Below are 25,486 nucleotides of genomic sequence, written 5' to 3' on the forward strand. Positions count from 1 at the left end.
ATTCTGTTAATAAATTTAGAAAATAAGATTTTCTGCCCAAGAAAAAAGACGCACATATATAAAAGCAATGAAGGTAAGTAAAAGCCATATGTTCTTTTTTTTTTTTTTTCACTACTTCATTAAGATATAATTTACTAATTAGTTACTAGGAGGAAGGAGGTGACTTTGCAGTGGGATCCTTGGCTGACCCCACCTTAACCAAGTGATCAAAAGAAACATGATCATTGATGAGAGGTGGAAACTGCCCACTGGATAGGTTGTCATGGGAACACAGCATAACTATCACTGAAGCAACCGCCCACTTGACTGGAGGAGCATCCTACAAAGTAGCCAGCTGCTACCCGCACACCCACGTGCCACAGCCAGAAATCGAAGGCAGGCTGGAGAATGTTCCCGACCAAGAAGAAACTGAAGGAGAGTCACAGATGAGCCCAAGGCTGATCCTGACCTGAATTCTTTTGCCAGATTGGGAACTGCTGGCAGCTGGCGAGACCCCCGTGGGGTCTGCGGCCCAGGCAGTGCTGACTGCGCTCACCCGCGCGCTCACCTCTGGCGGAGGGACCCGCCCCGACGTGTGTGGAGGCGGCGGGACCCGCCGGCCTTGCGCTGCCTGCTGTTTTCAGGAAGGTTTTCAGGAAAGGTTGTTTTTACTGTACTTTCAGTTTTGCCGTAAGTGTCATTATTTGAATGCAGTTTATGTAGTTTTAATGAAGCTATTTCATTCTCTTTCTCCAAAAAGTTGAGATTCCTGAGTGCAGTTCTTTTCTGTTCAGAAACTAGCCCTGTCACCCTCCCGTCCAGGGGCAGAGAGAAGGCCTTCCTTGCCTCGCCTCCCCTGCCCGCCTCCTGCCCCCTTAGCCCCCACATGTCCCTTTTCTTGCGTTCAGTCGCGCACCTGGTTGTGCGCCACCACGTGGTCCGGCCGTCCGGGAGCACCTCCGCCAGGCGAGGGCAGCAGCTCCACCTTCCCGGTGCAGGCAGCTCCTTCCACAGCCCTGCCCGGCAGTGCGCGCCGGCGCCCACGGCACCCCTGGCACCCCAGGCACCGGCACCGGCACCGGCACTGGAGTGATGACGGGACCTCCGAAGGCAAGCGGACCGGAGGCCCTCCTCAGGGCAGCCGCGAAGCTACCCGTGATTAAGTAGAAGACCTCCTCGTGAACACAAGAGAACAGCTATTTTCAAAACGCAGGTAGCGGCCAAGGGGCCCCAGTGCAGCCCCAGGGGACTCAGGGCCGTAGCGGTGGTTTAGCTGGGTGCTCCCACCGCCTCCATCAGTGCACGGAGGAGGAGAGGTCCGGGTCACCAGCCAGCTCAGGCTGAAAGCGCCCGCCGATGGGGACTCTGCGCTAATGAATCAGCAAAGGTTCCCACACGCTCGCAGACGTGCCCGGCCCACCAGCCTGGCAAAGTCATCTCTTCAAATTCTGCAGGAGAAGTAACTGTCCAGCAGACAATGACCATCACAAGGAAGAATTCTCTCCCACTAACCACGTGGTGTTTGTTACCTGGAATACAAAGCAACTTCACAGCAAGAGCAATGCCTTAATAATCAGACTGGGAGGAGGGTACAGCTCAAGTGGTGGAGCACGAGCCTAGCACGCACGAGGCCCTGGGTTCATTCCCCAGCACCTCCTCCAAAAATAAACACATAAATAAGTAAACCTAATTACCTCCCCCCCAAAATTTTTTTTTAAAAATAATAATAATCAGATTGTTATTTTAAAAAAAAAAAGGTGGGGGTGGCATTTATCTGAGATGACCAAAGTGTAGAAACGGAGCAAAGTGAAGGGGCTAGTTCAGGTCAACACTGAGTAAACTCAAGCCCCTCCTCTCCCTTTGCGTCAAACACTGGGATCTGGTTAGTACACACTGGCTGCTGTTTAGATGGCCTGATGTAATTTTTATGCTGGAATGGGCACCACTTGCATAGAGCACGACCACTTCCCACGAGTGCGGAGCGTGGGGTTTGTGACTTGCGGAGGTGTCTTCGGTGATGACGTCTCCCTCGTGAACTGTCTCATGTTCGCATAGCGAACGGAGCAAATTCCAGAAACCGGGCCCATTAAAGCTGGCACAGACGACTCTGGTGATGGCGGAGAAGTGGTGCCCTGCTGAAGACGCCTTGAGAAAGTGCGTGCTTTAGAGAGAAAGTGAGCCGGGGAGATTTCCTGGAGGCACTGTTTCTGCCTGGTTCCCCAACACCTTCTTGCTGCTGCAAACCACCTCCCCAGGGAGAGACTCCTTCCAGAGCTGAGTCAGGTGTGGCAAAAACTGAGGTTTCCTAAATGCCATTTTGTTTTGAGGAAAGAAAAACCAGGCATGCCAAGCCCCCACCCCTCCCGTTCCCCCGACTTCTCCCCTCTGACAGTGCCTTCTAGAAGAACAGACCCTTTCCTCTTCCCCAAGGCAGAAAACTTGTTGCCTTAAAATGTCCATTCACTTCTTTCCTCTGTCTTTTAAAAATTTAGCTATAGTTGATTTACGGCATTGTGTAAGTTTCAGGTGCATAGCATCAGACTTTATCCCATTATGGGTGTTACAAGGTATTGAATGTAGTTCCCCGTGCTGTGCAGCAGGACCTCGCTGTTTGTCTATTTTGTATAGAGTAGTTGGTACCTGCTAATTCCGAACTCCCAGTTTATCCCTCCACCCCTGCTACCTTTCCCCTCTGGTAACCATGAGTGTGTTTTCTATGCCTGTGAGTCTGCTTCTGTTTTGCAAATAAGCTCCTTTGTGTCATTTTTTTAGATTCCACATAGAAGTGATATCATATATTTTTCTTTCTCTGTCTGGCTTACTTCACTTAGAGGGACGATCTCCAGGTCCATCCATGTTGCTGCAAATGGCCTTATTTCATTCTTTCTATGGCTGAGTAGTGTTCCACTGTGTAAATACACCACCTCTTCTTTACCCAGTCGTCGGTCGATGGACACGTAGGCTGCCTCCGTGTCTTGGCTGCTGTGAGCACTCACTTCTGCACGAGCTCTCTTTCTCCCCACCCCCCACAGCAGTTCCTGTGCCCTGGACACTCTCCCCTCCTCCCGCCGCCTCCACGTCCTGCGCTTCTGTGCAGGGGTGTCCTGCCAGGCCTCCCAGCCTTGGCCTCCCCTCCCTCGTTACAGAAACAGCGCTGCTCCCATCCTGACAAAACCCTTTCCCACAGCCCTCCCTTCCTCCTCTCTCCTGCCCTTTGTTCTAGCAGCTCTGACCTGCTAATCAACTCTCAGCATCTCCACATCCTGGCCATCCAATAAGGACTCACCCACTGGTCGCAGCCTGAGCGGTGTCTCCACTCTGGCACGAAGATTATCCTTCTAACAGCAGGCAACTCACCTAAGACCCTCTCGGACACGACTGTGAAATACCTGAGGTTCTGGCGGAGCCGTGAACGAGCCCTGCCCTGGAATCTGACGCCACAGATGGATTCTGTGCCATTTTGGGATGTAAATTTAAAACAGTAAGATGTAAAGAGTGAGTAAGGTCTTACCTCATATACGAAGATTGAAATAAGGCAAATCCCAAAATAGAAGAAATGTGAAGAATCGCGTAATCTCCAAGCTAGGGGGCTTGTGCCCCAGAGGTACCTTTTACCTGGTTTACGGAAGTCCTGCGTGCCCGGTGAGGAGCTTGCGTTCGGGCCGGCCGGCCGGCCGGCCGGGAGGGGCGGTCAGCAGGCGGCCGCCTCAGACCGCTCCCCGGAGACCGGGCGAGACAGACTTGAAGCATCACCAACTTTCGCAGTTTGCGCTTGCCAGGAGCCTGGAGTCTGGTTTGTGTGAGGAAACGGGCTTCTCCCACAGAGACCTGTCCGCCCGCGCGCCCGCCAGGGGGCGCCCTGCCCACACGATGGGGAGCTGGCCGCCCGCCTGGACGGGACGGTCTTCATCCCGAACTGACCAAGAGCCACAGCCCAGAAGTGCTCACTGGAATCAAACGTGCGTTTCAGACGGATTTTCAAAGCACTTGTAGTTTCTGCGAGCTCTCACCTCCAGAGTGAGCCTGTCTAGAGGGCTTGTCCCCAAGTCCACAGCTTCCCTGTCTCCCAAGGGGCCTGCAGGAGCATCCTTCCAGAGGTGGGGGTGAGTTCAGGGCACCAGCTCCTTGTGGTAAAGGTCACCCTCGGGGGAGAGCCCTGGGCTGTTCTACTAACTCTGGCCTTTTCTTGAAACCCAGCGTTCCAGACAGAGCATCAATGGTCAGGAAAACATGTAAAAGATCACAGGATGCTCTTGGGGCTGGGGCACAGCAGCACTCACTCTCCATCACTGCCGGTCCTAGTGTGACTGACTGAACGTCCGGCCTGGGAAGGCTGCCGGACAGCGGGCTGCAAAGACTTCAGACATGTTTATGTCCTTTTACCTGTTAAGTCTGCTGTGGGGACTCCTGCCCAAGACAAAGTCCTCAGTATGGAAAATGACATATAAAGAGGGTCATCAAAGTGCCACCTCTAGTAGAAGTAGTTCAGAATCTCTCTGGAAGCCTTAAAAGAGGGGCAAACCATAGTCCATCCACACAGCAGAATATGGTGCGGACGGCAAGGCTGCGGCCTCCTGTTGCAGGAACATGCAGAACGTTCCGCGTTGCATCTGCGAGTGTGTGAAGCGCAGGCACAGGGCACCGAGGCCGGAAGGAATCAAACCAGGACACGAGGATCCTCGTGCTCCAATAAGGAGATCCGAGCTCTGCTTTTCTGAGCCTTCTAGATGTTATGTGATACACGATTTTATTGTCATTAAAAATGAACAGAACTCACTTCTCTTTTAAAAAAGGTAAACCTCTCTTAGGTTATATTATCATGAGGATGCTGAATATTCAACAGAAAGCCAGTCTGCCAAGAAGATGGCTTCTGCACCTCTAATTTGGCTTGAGAAAAGGTTCTTGCTGGAGGTGACCATGTGCGGCGTGACAATAAAGACAGCCGTGGCGAGTGCTGAGGTGTGAGGTCCAGACCCTCAGGCCAGAGTGGTCTCGGCACCACCAGGTCTCAGCAGAGGAATTTTGGGCAAATCACCTGACTTCCATTTGCATCCATTTCTCCATCTGCAAAATGAGGGTGGAAATGCCCCAGGCTTTGAAGTGCTTTCGTGAAGATTCAAGTGAAGTCGCTCATGTCCTAAGCCTGGTTACAGCTGAGGACTAGCAAAGCAGCGGATGCATGAGGCTTTCCCTTCCGGGCAGCTCGGTCCGACTCACTCATCACCAAATGTACGTCTCCAAACACGCTCGGCGTCCGCTAGTGTGTCGGGCGCTGCAGACTTGACAGTGACTCGTATTTCTGCAGTTTTACAAAATCCAACCAGAAGAGCCAAGCAGACCCGGCAACCGTGAATGCCATCAGGTGCTCCTCCTCCTGCAGGGCGTGCGCATGTGCTCGGAGGATCGGGACCAACTCTGAAGTAGCTTCAGGGAGGGCAGAGCTCACGCGGCCGAACCCGGCTTGGCGAGCACCAGGTCCTGGGTGCCATCCCCAGCACCTCCTCTAAGAATAAATAAATAAACAACCTAATTACCTCTCTGCCCCTAAGGAAAAAAAAAAAAAAAAAACTAAAGTAGCTTCATATCCCACTATTCTTAGGTAATTTTTTATTCTGAAATATGTGATTTTTTAAAAAAATAATTCTTGGGTTTTTCAATCATCATCATTGTTCTCTTAGCAAAAGAGGCGCTTTCCACTTGAAAGAAAAAAAAGTCGCAGGGATTCTTATGTGTTTACGGGCTCTGAGTAGCGAATAAGGAACACGGGGAAAACCCACACTGCCAGGTAAGCTCCGGTGAAGGGCGGTGCTGGACTGCGACCCGGGCTGTCAAGCCCTCGTCCCGCGGGACGCCAGGTGCCTTCTCTGCCCTGGCTGGCTCTTGGCTACGGGGCTCCCCAGACGCCCGGAGGACCACTCCTTGTGCCTGGTCCTAATTCATTTCAACACACTGAGAAATTGGGTTCAGTGTTCTACCTCAAAACTAGACATTCCAGCTCGGAATCATTACGAGGCAGGAAGAGGCGAAATGCCACTCCAGGAAGGAGGCCGAGCTTGCCGGTCTCTTTGCCCTAAAGATCCACGTTACATGTGCGGCGACTCCAGTAGCTTCCCGGTGGGTCGGGAAATTCTTTGCAGAAGGTTTTCCCGTCCACTCCTAGATCCGTGTCATTTCATTTGAAAGTGCATCAACCTCTTCACCCACAGCCGCCCACAACAATAAGCCCCAAAAGTCACACATTCTGTGTTCTTTGTCGTCCGTCAGTGGGTTTTATCAGTGATAAAAAATGGAGGCACCTACATCCTCGGTGAAGGAAAGAGGAAAACTCAGCGTTTCTGTGCATTTTAGTGTAGAAAGCACCTGGTCCTGGAGAGGCAGGTCACCTGGGACCTTCAACTCCTGGTGCTCCTCCTGCGCCTCTGCCGCCTGTTGACCCTAAGGGAAGGCTCGGTTCTGATGCACCGAGCGGCAGAGCCACGTCCAGCCCAGCCTGGCTCCCCCCGAGAAAGGATTTTCTGGGATTACCTGCAAGAATTCCCTTGCAAACTAGCTGAACATAACAAAGTTCCAGGATGGAAACAAGGCAGATCCTTCTTCCAGGCTGGTGTCTGCACTCTGCCCCCCGGGCGGGGACGGAAGCCTCCTGGTGCTCCCCTCGGCCGTGGCCAGGTGAGAGTCACTCTGTCAGACGGCCCATCCGGGCCCACCTGGAACAAGCTCTGTAAAGGGCAGGCCCTGCAGTGTCCTGAGTCACCCCTGCTGAGGTTCTTAACCAGGGTCTGCAACAAAAAATAATGAATTTTTTGAAGTGTCACTGAACAGATTTACTAACAAGCAAGAATGACTATCGGCGAGGTGAGCTGTGTGCACAGCACAGCCAACGAGCTGAGAGCGGGCCTCCATCTTCAAGGGGCTGAGAAACAGTCAAAAGAGAGCATTTCATGATGTGAAGACTAGATGAAGTTCAAAGGTCCGAGTCTGTGAGTAAAGTTTTCAATTTCATCAATAAAAATGTGTGTCTAAGTACCTGCAGGGGGGCCTCGATGTGGTGCCTCGTCCCACGAAGACGAAGACCCTTTCTCTGACCCTTGGTGGACTGTCCGCCCAGCCCTGTTCTGAGACGTCCCACCCCTGCCCAGGGAGGCTACTGCCCCCCCCCCAACGCAGTCACCACGGAAACACGGTGGCGGCTGCGCTCCATCCCTGGGGAGCCGGGGACCTGGGCTCCGCGCCAATCCCATCCTCCTGGGCGGGCCTGGTCCCGGGCCTGCTCCGTGAGGGGGGCCGTCTGGGCAGGATTTGTTTTTCTTCACGAGCGATGAGGTAGCCCGAGCGGGAGGGCAGGGCTGGGTGTGGGCGAGAGACTTGAGCAGCAGCCACACTGACACAGGCTGACCCCTCCCGTCCCCTGCACTGGGCAGAATGACTAGCAACGTCCTGGGGCCACGTTCCTTCAGCGGAATGCGGTGTTGTCATAAAGTCTAAGCTCGGTGCTCTGCTCCGTTTTGTCATATTTTTTCCAGTTGTCAGGAGAAAAAATTAATTCTCCCACCTTGAGTTTTCCTCCTGTATCTTGTCCCATAAATTCTTGGCCCATGCTGTCACCGTCCATCAGAGCGTCCCCCCCGAAAGTGCAGGCCCCTCAGCGGGTGAAGGGGGACGCCCCACCCTCCACAGCAGACCCCGGGGTGCACGCCTCCCTGGGCAGAGCCGGAGGAGATCAGGCCAGCTGTGGTGCCGGAATTCAATCCAAGGGGCCGGAAAACAGGCTCAACTGAGTCTCGGGTCCTGGGACCTGGCGGGAACGGCAGCACATCTTCCCTGAGAGGACAGGTCTCAGCCCTTCCCTCGGACAGAGTTCAAAGACACACAAGTTCACGGTCAAAAGTCACTGAGCCAGCGAGGAAACAGCACACCAGTGACATCTGGCAACCAAGGACAGAGCCAGACCCAGAGAGACAACGTCAAGTTGAAGGAGAAATGATTTTTAAGGCATTTTTTAAGAGACGTGAAAGGTGGAGAACGAACCTATGGAAGAAAACACGACTGCCACAGCTGACAGGGTGGACCTTTACAAGAATCAAATAAAACATCTCTGATGAAATGTGCGACTGACGTCAGCAATCCAGGGCGCAGTGTGAGCAGCAGGCGAGCCGTGTGAGGACGACGGCCATCTCGGGGTCACGGCTGCAGCTACGTCGGGGACCACTTAGGGTGAAGTCGTCAGAAAGATGAATAGACTCGGCTGTGTTAAACCAAGAACCCCTGCTTATCAAAATACAACACTGGCGGGGCGGGGGCACGGCTCAGTGGTAGAGCCCTGCCTAGTGTGCACGAGGCCTGGGTTCAACCCCCAGATCCATAATTAAAATAAAGAATAAATTAATTAATAAATAAACGTAATTAACTCCAACAAAAAAACAAATTTAAAAAGATAAAATTTTTTAAAAATACAGTATTGGGACAGAAAAAAAAGAAAAACCAGCTTCAGGCCAGAAGTTATTTACAACCCTAAGCACAGGCTTGGCCACCAGCCCAGATAAAGTGCTGTGAAGGCACTGGGGCAGGGACAGACACTGGGACAGAGACAGACAATCCTTCAAGAGGTGGGCAAAGCAGGAGCATTTTGTAGACGAGGGACACGGACGTCCGATTTATCACTGGACAGAAGCTTCATCTCATGATTAACCCAGGAAACGCAGTCAAAACCACAATAAAATACTATTTCACATGCAGTAAAACTGCACAAAGTGACTGCTGGTGAGGACCCGTGAGAGCAGAAAGAACCCCCACCCGAGACGTGGGCACACGGCTCCTCTCCCGGGCTCACCCCCAGAAAACCTCCTGCCTGGTTTCTGGCCTGGAACCGCAGCTCCTGGAAGGTCTTGCTCCTGAGGACCCGGCCGCGGCCCAGAAACCTGCACGTTGAACCAGTCTCCTGGCAGGGCCACCTGCAGCCAACATTGAGGGTCTGCGTGACCAGAATCTGGGGACCTCCAACCTAGAAAATGTGGCCAGAGCCGAGGATCGTGTCTGCCCAGCCTCGGAACCTTCCTTCCCTCCCTTCCCGTCAGGAACCCAGCAAGATTACTGATCCCCTGCCCGGGCAGACTCTTCTGCAGGAAAGGGGTGCCCATAGATAAGGGCCCCGGTGACAGAGCCCTGCCTGGAAGGACGCTGAGACCAGGCACAGGAGGCAGCTGAGCTGGCCCCCAGGAGGAAGCCCCAGAGTCCGGGCAGGCAGAGCTCAGTGCCACCCTGTCCGGGAGCCCCTCCCTAGGGATGGAGCCCCCCACCCAGCCGGGCTCTCGGCACCAACGTCTACACTCCCAGGTAAGGAGGCCTCTGTCCACCCCGCTCGAGAGGACCCGGGCCCAGTCTCTTGGCCCCTGCAGCCCAGGTGGGTCGGACCCTGCATCTCTTCTTCTCGGCTGGAGGGGCTGCCAGGCTCTCTGTACCCCAGCCCGTCCTGACTGGGGGTCGTCATCTCCTGGGCGGCTTGTCGCTCAGGTTGGCTTTGAAGCACCTCTGACTGGGCGGCTGACGAACGTCACAGTAAGAGGTGCTTCTGCCGCTCAGGGCTCCACCCTGCGCCCGCCTGGGCCTGCACCTGGAGCGGACGGCCAGCCGCACCCACGCTCCCCGCTCCCAGAGCCCTGCCGCCGCCGCCTCGTTCTCACGCTGCCCCCTGCTCTGTCATCCTTCGAGACTCTGAGAAGAGCCAGGACCCCCCGTCCCTCCCTCCCCAGCTCGCAGGGCGCTCGGTCCACACTCAGAGCTGTCCTCCGGCCCCGCGGTTTTGCGTGGATGTTTCCTCCTCCCTGTGAGGCTCTGGGTCTGGAGCCCAGCGGAGGGGCCTGTCTGGGGGCGGGGCGAGGGGCGCGGCTGGGCCACCTGCTCAGAGCCCACACCGCCCTTGCCCCCTGTTGGTTTTTATATCCGCACACATTGCCCGGCAGTCGAGGCTCCAGCTGTTCACTGCTGTCTCTACTTTTAGGAATTAAACCATAATAAAGAACACTTTTAAAACCCTTTGTTCAATCCCAGCCTTTCCGGTGGACGCACACCTGACGCCCACACCCCCCGGAGGGTGACAATGCGGTCTGTTTCGAGAGACCTCTAAGAAGGGAGTTCTGCCTGAGGAAGCCATTTCTGATGCAGTTTTTCCAGGGTCGTCGTCAACAATACGTGGTTTCTCCCACACAAAGCAGCTCTCCTTCCCAGGCCGGCCGCTTTCTCATCTCAGGTCCATCCAAGGTGAGCTCACGAGGTCGCCCAGAGCGTCCTCCTGTGAAGAGTCCTCTTCTGAATTCAGTCCCCACTGATAAACCCCATTTGGCTTCTGCAAACCCAATAATCGTGTTCTGCACATGTGGATCGTGTGCCCTCCACCGGACTCACAATTTCTATTCTGCTTTCTTCTGTAGTTTCACCTCTACTTGTGAGATAACGTATTAAAAGTTCTGGTCTGGTGACTGGCATAGGGCAGACCCTCAAAAGTCAGTTGTCATTTCTGGATTTGTTGTCCAGAACTCACTGTGTGGTGACCTGACCTCTGCCCCCCTGCACTGACTCTGAGGTCAGACACACCTGGCGTTGCTTTGGGACTAACACAGACCTGGAGTTGGTTACCGACCAGCAGTGTCTCTGTCGTGCTGCGGGAGGACCGACGCAACTCCACAGGTGACTCGTGGCAGCAAGCGGGCTAATGCTTACGAAATACGGTGCTTGGTGTCTGGTAAGCGCGTAACAAGTTCAGAGAAAAACATAGTCTAAAAGTTAAGACACTAGGCACACAGTTTCATTTCCTTTAATTCCTGGCTTTTTTCAGGGTTATATAATTAATTCTTTAATATTTACATTTAGTTGATTTCATGAAGTTATAATTTTTCAATTAATGACATTTTTGAAAGTAAGACCATTCAGTTTAGCAAGACGGTGCGATCGCAGCCAGGTCTCCACATCGCTGGTGGGAGCAGAATTCAGCGCAGACTGCCTGAGCGGCAGCTTTCTCAATACCATCAGCAAGTCTCTTTTCATGTTTTTATCCCTGAGACACAAACGTGGAGCTGAACAGACGCACACCTGCCCCTGGACACGCAGCAGCAGGGGTCTGACGGAGTGCACACCCAGCAGTTAACAGAGACAGGACGTAAGTCACCATCGGCCAAGGACAGCCAGCAGGAGACGCTGAGATGCCCCGAGGCCGGGAGGACCGGGCTCAGGGGACCATCCAGGAACAGGGCTGCCACACTGGCCACTGGCCCCTGGTCCGGCTCTGAGAGGTGAGCCACGAGGTGGGGCCAGTGTGGGGAGAGGCCATGCTGGGCCCCCCACCAGAGCCGGGGTGATAGAGCAGGTGGGGGGCTGGCAGGAAGAACACTCCTCCTCTTCTGGAGGAGGAGAATGTGGGGGAGCACCTGCAGAGGAGCCAGGGGTGGGCGGGGAGGCCAGAGGCCCGTCACTTCGTAACCTGCACAGCAAGTCCTAGGGTGACAAGAGTCCACGTGCAGATTAATAAGTAAAACACTGTGTCTACACAGGACAGACCAGCAGACACAAAACTACACCCACGGCGGGGGCGACAGGCACAGGAGAGCCTCCACAGAGGACCGGCGGGGAGGCCGGGCCATCAGCCAGCGTTTCAACATGGCCCGCAGCCCCAGGGAGGGTGATAGAAACCAGAGCGAGAATGCGACCTTCCACGACGCTCCGGAGTGGGGATTCTGGAACTGCTCCCTTTTCTCCTTCGTTTCTTGTCAGTAGTTTCCAAATATTCCATAATATGTATGTGTCACTCTTGTAGTAGCAAGAAAACAATAAAAGGTGTGTTTTTTCCCAAATAAACCAAATTAAGTTAGAAATGTTACGGAACACGAGCAGACCGGGTTCTCGCTCACATGACGGCCGGGAGCCCTGTCTCCTCCCATCCCGGGAAAGTGACCCGCGCCGTTTCTGTCCCCGCTTGTTAAACCCCAGGCCTGTGCGGCCCAGCGGGCCAGGCCTGACTAGGGGTCTGCTGACATCAAGCTCCCCAGCGACAGCAATGGCAGCGTGTGTGTGTGGAAGCTTCTCCTGGCCCACTGCAGTTTCTGCCTCTGTTTTCTGAACTGTTCTTTGGCATCTTAATGAATTTATTTGACTCTCCCCCTTTTCCTTTGTTTCCTTAAACAAATCTGTAATTTCCCCCGTGCACTGCATACTGATTTATCTGACCATTTAAACCCCGCTTGGTTCCCCGGTGGTCGAATTACACGAAGCTGTCAATGTTCAACCTCTTCTAAACTGAACAGCCTGGCAGCAACCCTACATGGTTCAACCCAACCGAAAACTCTTGTTTGATACTGAAACAGGCTCTGGAAATTTGTCTGGCTTTTATTCCCATTCAGCTTGTTCCCAGGTGGGATTTTATTGTGCGTGGGACAGTCTCTGGTCTAGCCTAATACTGAGGTTAGTGAATGTTTTCCATGAGAAGCTTTTAGGTCGGGGCTGCCTGTAAAAGCCACACCTTTCTTCTAAATTGTTGCTTTTATTCCTCCCCACCCCTCAAAAAAATGCTGGAAATTATTCCGACATGTTTTCTTCCCATCAGAAAGCATTTTACTCCAGCCTATTTATTTATACTCTCAAATTATCGTGGAGTTACTACAAAACATACCAAATTTTTAAAATACCTTAAAATACTTTTTATGAAAATATCACCTTATATGTACAAAATATCATAAGGAAGAAAAAGATTCTTATTTCTCCAATAATAACTAAGATTTCCAATAAAATTTCATTTAAAAAAAAAATCTGTATTTCCAAAAAGAAAGCTCACAAGTGCCCCTAGAGGTCTCCCTTCTCTTCCTACCCCGATTTTCTTCCTCGTAAATCCACGTGGCAGTCTCAACTTTTCGAAGCAGGAGGATGCTTTCTGGTACCAAGGCTGGTTCCAGGAGCCACACACAGGTATGCAGTGCGCTCGGTCGGGTCTTACGTCCAGAGAGAAGGTGGTTTGCTTGGTCCTCAGTCTTCTCTTGCCCTGAGAGGTAAGTGCTGTTCATGCGGTTCCACAGCGGCTGCCAGGAACTCTGCTGGGTCACTGCAGACGGCTCGCTCGCCCCTCAACCTCTGACTCCCCTCATCAGCAGGCCTACCTGGAGCCGCGCTGCGCCTCAGGGCAGGCACGGAAGATGAGCAGGGTGGGACTGCTGGGACTCACAGGTACCCGAGACGGGGGTGCCTAGAATTAAGGTGGGAGGGACTAAACCACAACTATTCCTAACTCACCGTGTTGGCGAGGAGGGAGGGTTGGCTCTGCTTCCTGTAATCACATGATCCAAGGCACATGTGAATAATCAGCACACCGCGTATACGCCAACAATTAGCAATCATTTCACTTAATTCAAAACAAAATTGTTTGACAATTATATGTGAACAATTATGTAAACATGCCCCAAGGTTTCCTATTTCTCAAAGATTAAAGTGTTTCCTTACTTTCTAGTCGTAACTGACGGTCTGGTTGCGAGTAATATTGCGGTTTCTGTGAAATAAAATTGTAGAAACATCTGTGTGGGACGTTGGGGACCCCGCGAGCCGTGGGCATGTGTTCAGAAGGAGTGTCTGACTCACGCCTCTGCCTAAGAGCGGAGGCTTCAGGGAGTGGATGGTCCCCGGGAGACATCCCGCTGGCCTCAGCCCTCACGTCCCTCTTTACCTTCTTTCGTTTCGATGAGCCTCTTTCCAAAATAGGTGACTCCCACTTAAAGACAATACACCCACTGTCATGAGCTGCCTCTGAAACTCTCAGGGTTTTCACGCTGGGCAATCTGTCATCGCCCATGACCTCAGAGGTTCCCGAGATCCGTCCCTTGCATTAGGTGGACCTGGATTTCTTCTCCGCGACATTACATTTGGCACCCTCTCCTCACATCTCCAATAGAGAGTTCTTACATATCCATAAGAGGTGTCCCAACTTTAGTTGACCAAAGATTTGAACAGGAAATATCAAAGAAGGCCTACAAACATGAAGCATACATCTGAAGAATGTTCAATCTCAATATTAATCCAAGAACTATAAAATTGGGAGAAAAGTGTTAATAACACCTTGTATTGGCAAGACTCTTTTTCAGCAGGTGGGGAAGAAAAAGCACTTTTGTTCAGGATGCTTTAGAAGAGTGAGAAATAACTGATTTCATAAATGTTCATCGATGGGGGGTTAGGAAATACATTATTGTTAAGTCACAAAATGGGGTATTAGGCATTGGTTTAGAAAGTGGAGAAAAACTATTAAGTAAGAAAATAAATTTGTATTAAAATTAAATTTACACAGAAATGTTTAGAAAGATGTGATATATTCAGAGCTGTGCACGGTGGGGTGGGTTTACAACCAGTCTTTTCCACCTAATGATTTAGCCATTATCACTTACTTCTTTAATAATAAGCATAAACAATAAAGTTATTTCCACATGTGAAGAGAAAATTTTTCTGATGGTGATGATCCCAAAATAGGGAGAATACGGTAGCTGCCTCCTAAAATTAGCCCAGTTCATTCATAATTAACATGTTATTGACCCTCCAAGACCCACCATGTCGGGGGGGGGGTGGACACACGTCACAGCCTGGACACCAGAGTGCCCACGCCTCCTTTGTAGGGGCTGCAGGGGGTTTATGCCACGTGGACTAGATGTGGAGCTTGGTGACACACTGTGGACAGCCAAGGTCTGGCTGTGCCAGGACATACAATTAGAAGTATACGGGCTTCTTCTGCATGGCACAGGGAACTACATCCAATATCTGGTAATAACCTTTAATGAAAAAGAATATGAAAACGACTCTATGTGTGTACATGCATGCCTGGGACACTGTGCTGCACACCAAACTGACACATTGTAACTGACGGTGCTTCAGTTCAAAAAACTGCATAAAAGTATACTAATCATCACGCCCCGATGACGGGCAACCCAAGACGGTCGTCACCTTCTGCTCTGCCATGTACACATCACAGCGTGCACGCCGGCTTTCCTTTACGGCGGAATAACAACACACAACGGGGCTGACGTTCCCAGGCAGCTTTCTCTTCCGATTCATTTCCATCTTTACAGAAGTCCACAGATTTACAAGTTTAATCTCGAACACAAATGACAATGCATTACTAACTGGCCAGAGGACATGGTGTCCTTCTGTGCTTTTTACAGAGGAGCGCACACACACACACAGACACGGCTAAATCCTGCCATTCACACCCACACCAGCACGTGCCAACACACGTCCAACAGCAGGCACGCTGAGCCCTTCTCACCAGTTATCTGCCACCTCAGAGCTCTGGGGAAGCGAGTGACCCATCTCTCCTGGAGGTCAGCCAAGGGGAAAAGCTAAGACTGAAATGTTGCTGATGTAAGACTGTTAAATGAGGAATTTAAAGAAAAGGGCAAGTGGGAGAATTGAGACAAATAAGCAAGAGGCAGGGCCAGTGGCAGCTCAGGCCGCGTGTACTCGGCTCCCTGGCTCGCGACACCAACAAATTCACTATGACTTTGCCAATCAAGTCAAAGCGCCTGCGTCTGCACGAGTGACGGCGGCGTCGGAGGTTTGCAACGGCTGCAGGAGAAACGCTCCACGTGATTTCAACCTGCTGTCTCTCCGTTTCTGGTTCCAAGGACCGGGGAGCCGTGCGCGTCGGCACAGGGGCAGCCCCTCCGGTTCACACCCTGGGAGCCGGTTCTCAGGGAGCTCCCTGGAGACATGAGAACGGTAGGTACCACTTCTAAGTAACTGAATCCACATTTTACAAAGAAAAATCCAAAACAGAAAGGATCCTTAAGGTGCCTCACGACCATCAAGAAACACTGAAAATGTGTACAAAAGCAAATTCAGGCTTAGTCAACCATCCTTTTTTAGGTTTTCTAAACCAAACGAAGCATCGTTACATAACAAACATCCATGATAAGAAACGTGGGTCTCCTCTGAGGACCTAAACCTCCAGCCGTGAGTCCCAGTGAACAGCGTGCTCACCTGGCCCTTCTCTTCCCAGAACCAAGGGCCAGCCCCATCCTGAATGTGTTTTCCAGTTCTCCCCGATGACCTGTCATTGCCTCAGGGGTGGACTGCGTTCCCCTTTCTAAGCAGGAACTGTGTCTCTGTTGCAATTGCTGGGGCCGCGTGTTACACAACACTGCGGGCGGCTTCTCCGGACCTGCCGGTGGGCGACTCCCAGCGCTGGACCTGGACCGCAGGCGAGGGAACTCCAGCCCAGGAACCGCAGAGGGAGCCGGGGGAGAACCTCTGCCCTCTGAGCCCAGACACGCAGGACACCTCCCAGGAAGTCTGTGTGGCGGGGAGATCACAGGGTCCCCACTGTCCTTCTGAGATGCTTTCACAGATAAAGGGAAGTCTATCTGCCAGCTGACGTGCCGAAGCAGTGACTAAGTGCGTAATCCCCATCCGCCTTTGGCGTGAATATAATTATTAATTTAATACGGCTGGTTTCACAAGCGTAGAGGCCAAGGTATTTGCTATAACTTTACTAATGCCATTACCTTCAATCAGAATAAGTGAGCCATGACACCTTATGCAGCTCTAGTATTTCTCTGGACTCCCGTCTGGATGTGGCCACAGCATAGAGAGGTCTGAAGACAAAATAAGTTGGTAGCCTCTCTTTTGTAGGTCAAGGAGAGTCATTACCTTTTTAACTTTTTAATTTAATTAGCCAGGTAATGCTTATAGGGAAATAAAAATCAAGTAAGAGACCGATTCACCTATAACCTCTTATCTCAGCTACAACTACTATCAACATTTTAGGCGTATGGCCTTTCATACAGCGTGCACAGAACACACCACACACAACCTTCAGTGGCGCCACAGGGGTCTGCAGTCTGGTTTCTGTCTTAGCGATATGTCACATCTAACACTTTTCCACGTTAACGATTACACACCTGCTTTAGTGAACTTCACCCGGGGCTGTGATAGTAAATGATTAGCCTCAGGACAGAAACATAGGTCAGAAGAAGAGACTGGAGGGTCCAGGATAGCTCCGGGTTTACAGGTGATTCATTTCAGTTCAGAGGGAAAGGGGTGTTTGTTTAAGAAACGGTGATGGTCCTAGAATAACGAGCTCATCTTAGGGGAAAAACGTTAGAATCCTGCCTCCCATCAGATGCAAAAATAAATCCTGAGTCGAAAAAGATACACAGGTCATATCAGAATAAAACTTACAAAAATACTACCTTCACTTTGAAATAGGGGAAAACGTTCTAAATATGACAAGAATCATAAAAGACATAAAGGAAAAAAGAAAAATATTAAGTGGTGATACGTCAAGGAGGCCACACCAACTCTGGAGAAAAACAACAGACTCAGGGGAAGGTGTGTCCAACGCACAGGACAAATGCCACCTGGAGCTCGGGAAGAGCCCTGCCGGGGACGAGGAGCAGGTCCCGGCACACGGAAACTGCAGGCAGACACTCGCTGAGCCACAGCGCTGGGCGCTGGGTGAGTACTGAGATCCCTTTGCTTATCACTCACATGAGGAAAAGTATTTTAAAATGAAGATACTCGGCATCGACGGTGACGTGAGGAGTTTGCTCTCTCACCGCTGGTTATCATCACAGCCTGAGGGGCAACCTGGCGACATTCAGACAAATAAAACTCAATGATGTAAAAAACGCTATTCCATGTGGGGGTATAACACCGTATTATAATTTTTAAAGTTTTCCTTCAGCTCAGTGATGAACAGATGACCAAGTGTTAACTCAGCAAAAGCTATTAGGCAGCTACTAGCATCTAGAATACACTAGTTTCAACACAAAGATCTCTCATCTCACTAAGCGTCCAGTCTAGTGGGGGAGACAAACGAGGAACAGTCATCACAACCAACGAGCAAAGTGTAAGCAGTGGGAGAGGATGCTGTGCTGTGGAAATGAAAAGTGGACGGTGGGGCCCAGGGGCACTGACGGGAAACCCAGACCTGAAAAAAGACATGCAGGGGGGAGGGGAGGCCACGCCTTCGGGCGGAGGACACAGCACATGCAAAGGCCCTGGGACCTGAGACCAGACAGAGACTGAGCTGGAGGGTGGGGAGTCTGGGAGGAAGGCGAGGCCCACAGGGTCCGATCGGGCAGGCGGAGAGGGTGCGTCTTCCCGCCGTCTCCTGCCAACGGTGGGTATCACTGTTCCGATCTCTGTCGGTCTGACTGGGAAACAATTTCTAGTAGCCTGTAGGGGGTGTGCGCCTGTGTGTGTGAATACTGGCCGACTGCACGGATCAACGGATCAACGAGAGAGGGAATTAACCCAGGGGAGAGAGTCACCACAACCACAGCAAACTTGCAAACAGCTGCCTTCATTTTCTTAGGCCTCCAGAGGGGCCCTGCTGGCATGGGGCGTGCTTCTTATACACGTACAGGCACTGTTTTTAATTCAGTTTGTTTTTTCTTGGCATCTTATCATAAACATTTCTCTCGCTGCTATTTGGTGTTCCAAATTATAGTCTTTAACAGCACTTTGGAAGTAAAATAACTGAATAAGTCACATACTTTGGACCCTCCAATAGTCATAAAGGCAGGTGAGGGGGCCCACCTGAAACCACTGTCACCCCTGGGGGTTTAGGGAGATAAGAAGGAGGAGATGACATCTGACATTCGAGGCCTCACAGAAGCTCAGGGCAGGCGCTGGAGTCTAGAGTCTAGTGCCTCGGGCCCAGCGTCCCTCCCGCCCCAGGACTGGACAGGGAGGTAACGGGGGACTCCCTATCCAAGAGCACTATGAACGCATGATCCCCACCACCAGAGGCTCCCAGCGCGTCTGGGTGGGTGTGTGGAGCCCCCAGTTCCCTCATCCCACCCCTCCATCTCAGAGGAGCAGAGGGCAGGATGTAGGGGGAGCTGGCCACACTGTCTCTTCATGCCGATCAGAGGTGTGCCCCCTTCAGGATAAGGAGCACGCACTGCCCCCAGCTCGGCAAAGACGGTCCAGGGTTTCTGCCCCTCCCCAGCCCCACGCCAGCATCAAGGACTTCCGGATCCTTCTCCTGCCTCACATGGAGGACAAAACCCAAAAGCACCTTCTGGGCTCTTGTTTCTTTCTTTTCTTCCCTTACCCCCTCCCTTCCCGTCCTGAACAGCTGGGTTATAGACAGATAACTAGACAGGTAGATGGACGGCTAGCTGGTAGATGGACAGACAAACGGAGGGACAGATGGATGGCAGGCAGAGCTGTGGACACAGACGAGGTGGGCAGCGTGGGCAGCATCGGGCGGGTAAGCAGAGCTGTGGGCCCCCGGGGGGGAGGCTCGGCAGGAGCACAGCATCACTTCTCGGTCTTCCGGACACAGGACCTGATGCAGGGGGAGACCTCGGCAAGATGAAACAGGAGCACCCTGCAAAGTGACTGGTTCTGGAACTAGTCCTCAAAGAGGAGCAGCCGTATGCCCAGGACTGACTGAGGCCCTGCTCCAGGCTGACAGAGGCCGGTCGGGCAGGACAGGGGACTGCGTTAGTCTGGGGGGTGGTTCTGATCCAGAGGACGAACTGGAAAAATTCTGTGTTGCATCTGAGTATTAGATGGTAACATTAGATTTAACGTTAGATGGTATTAGATGTTACGAATCAACATCAGTCTCCTGATTGTAATGACTGAATTCGCTGATTTAAGGTAACACTTTTGTGGAGAAACACACACTAAGGTGTATGGAGCCCATGTCTTCCTACTGAGTCCACAATAAAATGATAGAAAGGAAAGAAAAAAAAGTAAAATCTGCAACTACAGCCAAATATAAATAAATGTAAATGCCCATCCAGGACGCGCGGCATTGGTGCCACAGATAAGGCCCTTCATTGACGACTGGGGGACGTGTCCGGCACCCCGGCCAGCTCTGTATCCTCTAACCATCATGAACCCAAACTCAATGACCATGCACACCTCCCTGTTACTGACACGTGAACCACATCTAGGCATCCTCGGTCATGTGATCAACAGCACAAAAACGGTCAAGGATAAACAGAAAAGCTGACACTACACAATGCAGAGGTAATTAAAAATGACACAGAAAATTGTAATTTACAGACAGATTCAAGTAGCTATTATAGCCACAGAACAATAACGGAATAGCCAGAAAATGAGCCAGAGAAGAAGAAAGATCGATTAAAAATTTTTATCGTGATGGACGTATATGTTTGCAGAACAGTACGTAAGTACGAGGGATGTGGGTAATGTGATTAGAAAAGGACAGATGACAGACCTGGTGAGGCTGGAAAGCTCCTCCTCCCCTTGCAGTCGGCTTCCTTGCGCCACCAAATCCAGGATCTTGTCGTTACCAGTGAAAGATCACCGGCAGCGGCAGATCTGTTGGTTGGGAATCAGGGGTGCCAGGGAAGGAGGGCTGATTTCTGACACCCACACCCCGGCCCCCACCAGCTCCCCAGGGCCCAGGAACCGTGTTATCTGGGGGTGTAAGCAGAGAAAGATAAACCTCGAATCTAAAAACAGACAAGGATTCCAAGTTTATGGGAAATAAATGAAGGTCCAGTGACCAGAGGGATAGCATGGAGGATGGGAAAGCCAGTAAAGTTGCCAGTGGTCTGGAAGGGAGCCTGAGCTTTCGGACAAATCCAGCACGAAGGCTGAGCCAGTTCGTCCCTGCTGGGAGCCCAGGGACATTCTCCAGGCGCAAGCCCGCTCTCAGACACGCTTGAGACAGAGGCTGCCATATTTGAGGAGGGGGTGTGCATGTGTGTGCGCGTGCGTGCGTGTGTGTGCGTGCACGCATGTGAGACAGAGAGAGTCCAAAAAGCTGAGCATACTCCACTGCTGTCAAGACTCAATAACGAGAAAAGCAGAGAGGACTGTCTTTGACAAGTCGATGAAAACTAACTTTTCTGGGCCCGTTTCTCACCTATGACACTGTGTCAGAAGTAAGAAGTACAGGAGCCCTAAGAAGCCTTGTATTTCTCACGTTCTAAGACCCCATCCGAGACTGCAGCCATGACTTCCCCCTAAAGCATTCTATGCACGAGCTGGCTTCTCCTCCTCTGCATAAAGCTCTGCGTGTAGATGCAGTTCACGCAGGCAGGGAAACCCCACAATTTGTTCTTACACTCAAGGCTCCAAACACAATCTAAGACGGAGTGGAACCCAACATCTGCCCAGTTACAAGCTCTTGACCAGTATGAATGAGGTCTGAGCCAGGCCAACTGGAGGGAAGTGATGCCACAGAGACAAGAACTCACTTGAAGAAATTAGAAAAATACTCTAGTAAATTATACCCAGAGTAAATAGACTGAAGGAAATAGTAAAGAAAAGGGCAGAGTTTAATGAATTAGAAAATAAACAGAAACATAGAGGGTCACCGAAGTCAAAGGTTGGTTCTTTGAAAAGACTGATAAAATTGTTAAGCCTTTGCCAAGGCTGATTAAAAACAAAAGAAAGAGAAAGCACAAAGAACCAATGATAGGAAAAATAAAAATACTGGAGCGGGGTCCTGCATCACTACAGATTCAAGAAACATTTGTAGACAATATCGTAGAACACAATGTAAACACAATGGAAAATATGGACACAATTAAAAAAACTATGAAACAATATATCTGCAAAAAAATGACACAAGAAGAAACAGGACGTTTGAGTGATTATAAGACTATCCAAGAACTTGAATTCATAATTAAAATTTTTTACACACACACACACACAAAACCTGGGCACAGATGGCTTCATTAATGTTCTACCAAACATTTAAGAATGAAATGATCTCAATCTTAAACAAATCCTTACAGAGAATATTAAAAAAGGGAATACTTTCACTCATTCTATGGGGCCACTGATTCTGAAAACCTGGGAAAGAATTTGCAAGAAAGCAGAGTCATGGGCTGATCTCACTCGTGGAAATGGATGCAGAACTCTAGAACAAGATATTTTCAAACTAAGTCCAGCAATATGTAAATAGGGAAAATATGTCATGACCAGACTGGCTTATCCAGAAATGCAAAGTCAGCTTCAAATTTGCAAATCAATTAACATAATTTATGTTATTAATAGAAGAAAACAGGAGAAAAGTAATATAATGGCTTCAGTAGTTGTAGAAAATGTATTTGATAAAATTCAACACACATTCTCAGAATAGAAGACAATTTCCTTAAGTGGATAAAGAGTGTCTCCAAAACACACACAGCAGACATCATTCTCAGCCAGGGAAATGTAGGGAAGCCCCCCAGGATCTGTGGAAGTGATACATGGTTGTTTGATATCACTTTTTGATATTGTACTAAAGGTCCTAGCCACTGCAATAATGCAAGAAAAACAAAAGTGTGAGGATGGGAAAGAAAAAACTAAAACTACCAGTAGTCACAGATATGAATGTGTATGGAAAAAAACAAACAAAAAAATCCTACAGATGAATTATTCACATGAATAAGTGAGTTTAGCTACATTTTTAGAACTTCCTGATATTTCCATATATCATCAACAAATACAAAATACAGCAAATACAAATGCAAAATAAACTTTTAACATTGACAATAGCATTGGAAAAAGAAACACTTAGAAAACAGGCACAAACTTAATGAAAGATGTACAGGACTTCCACACAGAAAATCATAAAATGGTATTTAAAGACATTAAGAAAAACTTGAATAAATCAAGGGGTATTCCAATTTCAGGCATTAGAAGATTCATCATTGTAAAGACATCACTTCTCCCCAGATGCACCTGTAGGGACAATGCAATCCCTCGCCAAATGCCAATAAGCTTTCCTAGAAATGCAGTTGACTGTAAAATTCACATAACACAGTAAGAGCCAAGGATGCGGGATACGCCCTCGGGGAGCAGGTGGAAGAGCTCGCTGCACTGAACGGCAACACTTCGTATGAAGTTCTATACATTAACACGGGTGCCACAATAGATGGATACGCACTAGTCAAACAGAAAAAGGAGCCCAGGGCAGACCCAAACATACACATGGACACTGTATTTGTGATAAAGGTGGCACTGCAGGACAGTTCAAAAGGGACTGCTCTTTTTCACTAAAATTGCACTGGGATGTGCGTTTGAGAAAAAGTAAACTGTGGTCTCCCTATTTCATACAACAGACTAAAAGCCATTCTTGGTGGATTGTAGATCTAGAAGTTTCTACAAGTAGGTTTAAAGAGTATCTTCAAGAGCTTGAATGAGCAAACATTTCTTTAAAATGACACAAAAAGGACCAATGATAAATAAGATTACATAAAATTAAAGATCTTCTGTTCTCCAAAAAAAAGACACCATTAAGAGAGTCCATAGATGGGGGGAAGACAGATTACTAATAAAGGGCTCATATCTGGTCTCTCCCTCTAAGTCTCTTTGGAATAAAATGTAAAGGAAAAATCACACTTTTTTTCAAAAAAAAAAAAAAAAAAAAAAAGGTAGCATCAGGAATCGTCTTCAATACACTCATTAAATAGTTAAGAAAACTGAAGGCAAAAGATCTTGGAACTGACGCCCCATGTCTCAGCCCGACGTTTTTTTCTCCAATATTAGATAAAGAGAGAGAATCAAGGAAAAAAATAAATGAAACATAAAACAACCTGAAAAACTCAATGATAAAAACACTCAAGAAACTAGGAATCAAAAGGAACTTCCTCATTCTGATAAAAGGCATCTAAAAAACCCTGTAGCTAATATCATACCCAAGGGTAAGAGACTGCATGGCCTCCACCCCCAAGAACAGGAGCAAGACAAGGGTGCCTTTCTTGTCTCTTCTACTCAAGGTGTGCTGGAAGTCCTAGACAGAGCAATTAGGCAGGAAAAAGGAATAAAAAGCATCCAAGTATGAAAGTAAGAAGTGAAAATACCTATTTCCATATGACATGATCTTGTAAATTTTTAAAAATGTAAAGGAATCCACTACAAATCCATTAGAACTGATAAAAAATGCAGCCAGCTTGCTTGGATCAGTATACAAGAATCAACTGCTTATTTCTATACACTAGAAACTAACACTTTGATAACATAACTAGAGAAACATTTCCATTTACAATAATTTGAAAAAGAATAAAATATTAGAAATAAATAACAAAAGAAGGGCAAGACTTGTATACTGAAAACTACAGAACACTTAATTACAGAAGGCCAAATAAATGGGAAAACATCCCATGTTTATGGTTCAGAAGACACAATCTAAGGTAGCAATACTGCTCCAACCAATCTACACATTCCACTCAACCTCCATCAAAATCCTAGCTGGCTTCTTTGCAGAAATTGACAAGCTGATCTTGGAATTCATGTGGAAATTCAGGGGACCCTGAATAGCCAGGATAGTCTTGAAAAAAAGAGAACAAAGTCAGAGGACTCAGACCTCCTGACCTGAAAACTTACTACAAAGCTACAGTAATCAAAACAACATGGAATTGGCATAAGAACAGACATGTACACCAGTGAAATGGAATTGAGAATCCAGAAATTGAATTTACTGAATCAACTGATTTTCAACAAATGAGGGGTGGGATGGAAAGTGTCTTTCGAACAAATGGTGCTGGGACAACTTAATATCTATGTTAGTAAGTGAAGCTGGACCCCTACCTCACATCATGCACAAAAACTAACTAAAAGCAGATCAAAGACTCAAATGTGAGCACTAAAACTGTTTAAAAAAAAAAAAAACTTACAAAAAAGCACCTTAGATTAGGCCCATGAAAAGCTCCTCAGCATCATTGTCCATCAGGGAAATGCAAATCAAAATCCGAATGTGATACCACTTCATACATCCTAGAATGGCTAAAACAAGAGATGGGCACTGGTGAGCGTGTGGAGAATTTTGACCCTTCACACGGTGCTGGTGGGGATGTAAAAATGGTGCAGCCACTTTGGAAAGCAGTCTGGAAGTTCTTTAAAAGATTCAACAAAGTAGTTACCTACAATCCAGCAGTCCCACTCCTAGGTAAACACCCAAGAGAAATGAAAACATATTTTCACACAACAACGTGTACATGAATGTCCATTGCAGCCGCACTCACAACAGCCAAAAACTGGCAATAACCTGTTAAGGAATAAATGGACAAAGAAAAGGTGGTCCTACCATACAGCGGAGCATTGTTTACCCATAAAAGGCACGAAGTGCTTGTACTTGCTAAAATATGGATGAACCTTGAAAAAGAATCCAGTCGTAAAAGCCCACCTCGTGTGTGGGTCTGTTCATACAAAATGCCCAGAACAGGCAGTTCAGTGTTTGGGGTGCAGTCGGAGAGCTAGTCAGAGCCGTGCGACTTTGTGAACGGACTCGGGGACCTCGGACGAGTACACCTTAAATGAGGAAGTCATTTAGAGTGTGAGTCGATCTCGATAAAACTATAATGTAAAATAGAAAGAAAAAGAAAAAGACAAGCTAAGGCTTCCAAGAAAAGTGGAGATTTTTTCCAAAGTTCTAATGGGTTGATAGTGGTAACGTGGTCCTTACAATGTGATATTACCCAATAATTCGTCTTAAACATTTTTTTAACCTGGACAAAACCTTTCACCGTGTTTGTCCCACTGCCGCCACTTCAGGTCTCCCGCCGGGCGC

At 49.3% G+C, this 25,486-nt stretch overlaps 1 long non-coding RNA gene across 1 annotated transcript; it reads left to right on the forward strand.

The window, feature by feature from the left end:
• The first annotated feature begins 1,778 nt into the window (after positions 1-1,778).
• Positions 1,779-25,350, forward strand: LOC123619986 (uncharacterized). The gene is made up of 3 exons (XR_006728673.2): positions 1,779-10,236; positions 10,510-11,264; positions 11,523-25,350. It is a non-coding gene; the product is annotated as an uncharacterized LOC123619986 (long non-coding RNA).
• Positions 25,351-25,486: the final 136 nt, after the last annotated feature.

This window comes from Camelus bactrianus, chromosome 8 (assembly GCF_048773025.1).
Source record: "Camelus bactrianus isolate YW-2024 breed Bactrian camel chromosome 8, ASM4877302v1, whole genome shotgun sequence".
Taxonomy (NCBI): domain Eukaryota; kingdom Metazoa; phylum Chordata; class Mammalia; order Artiodactyla; family Camelidae; genus Camelus; species Camelus bactrianus.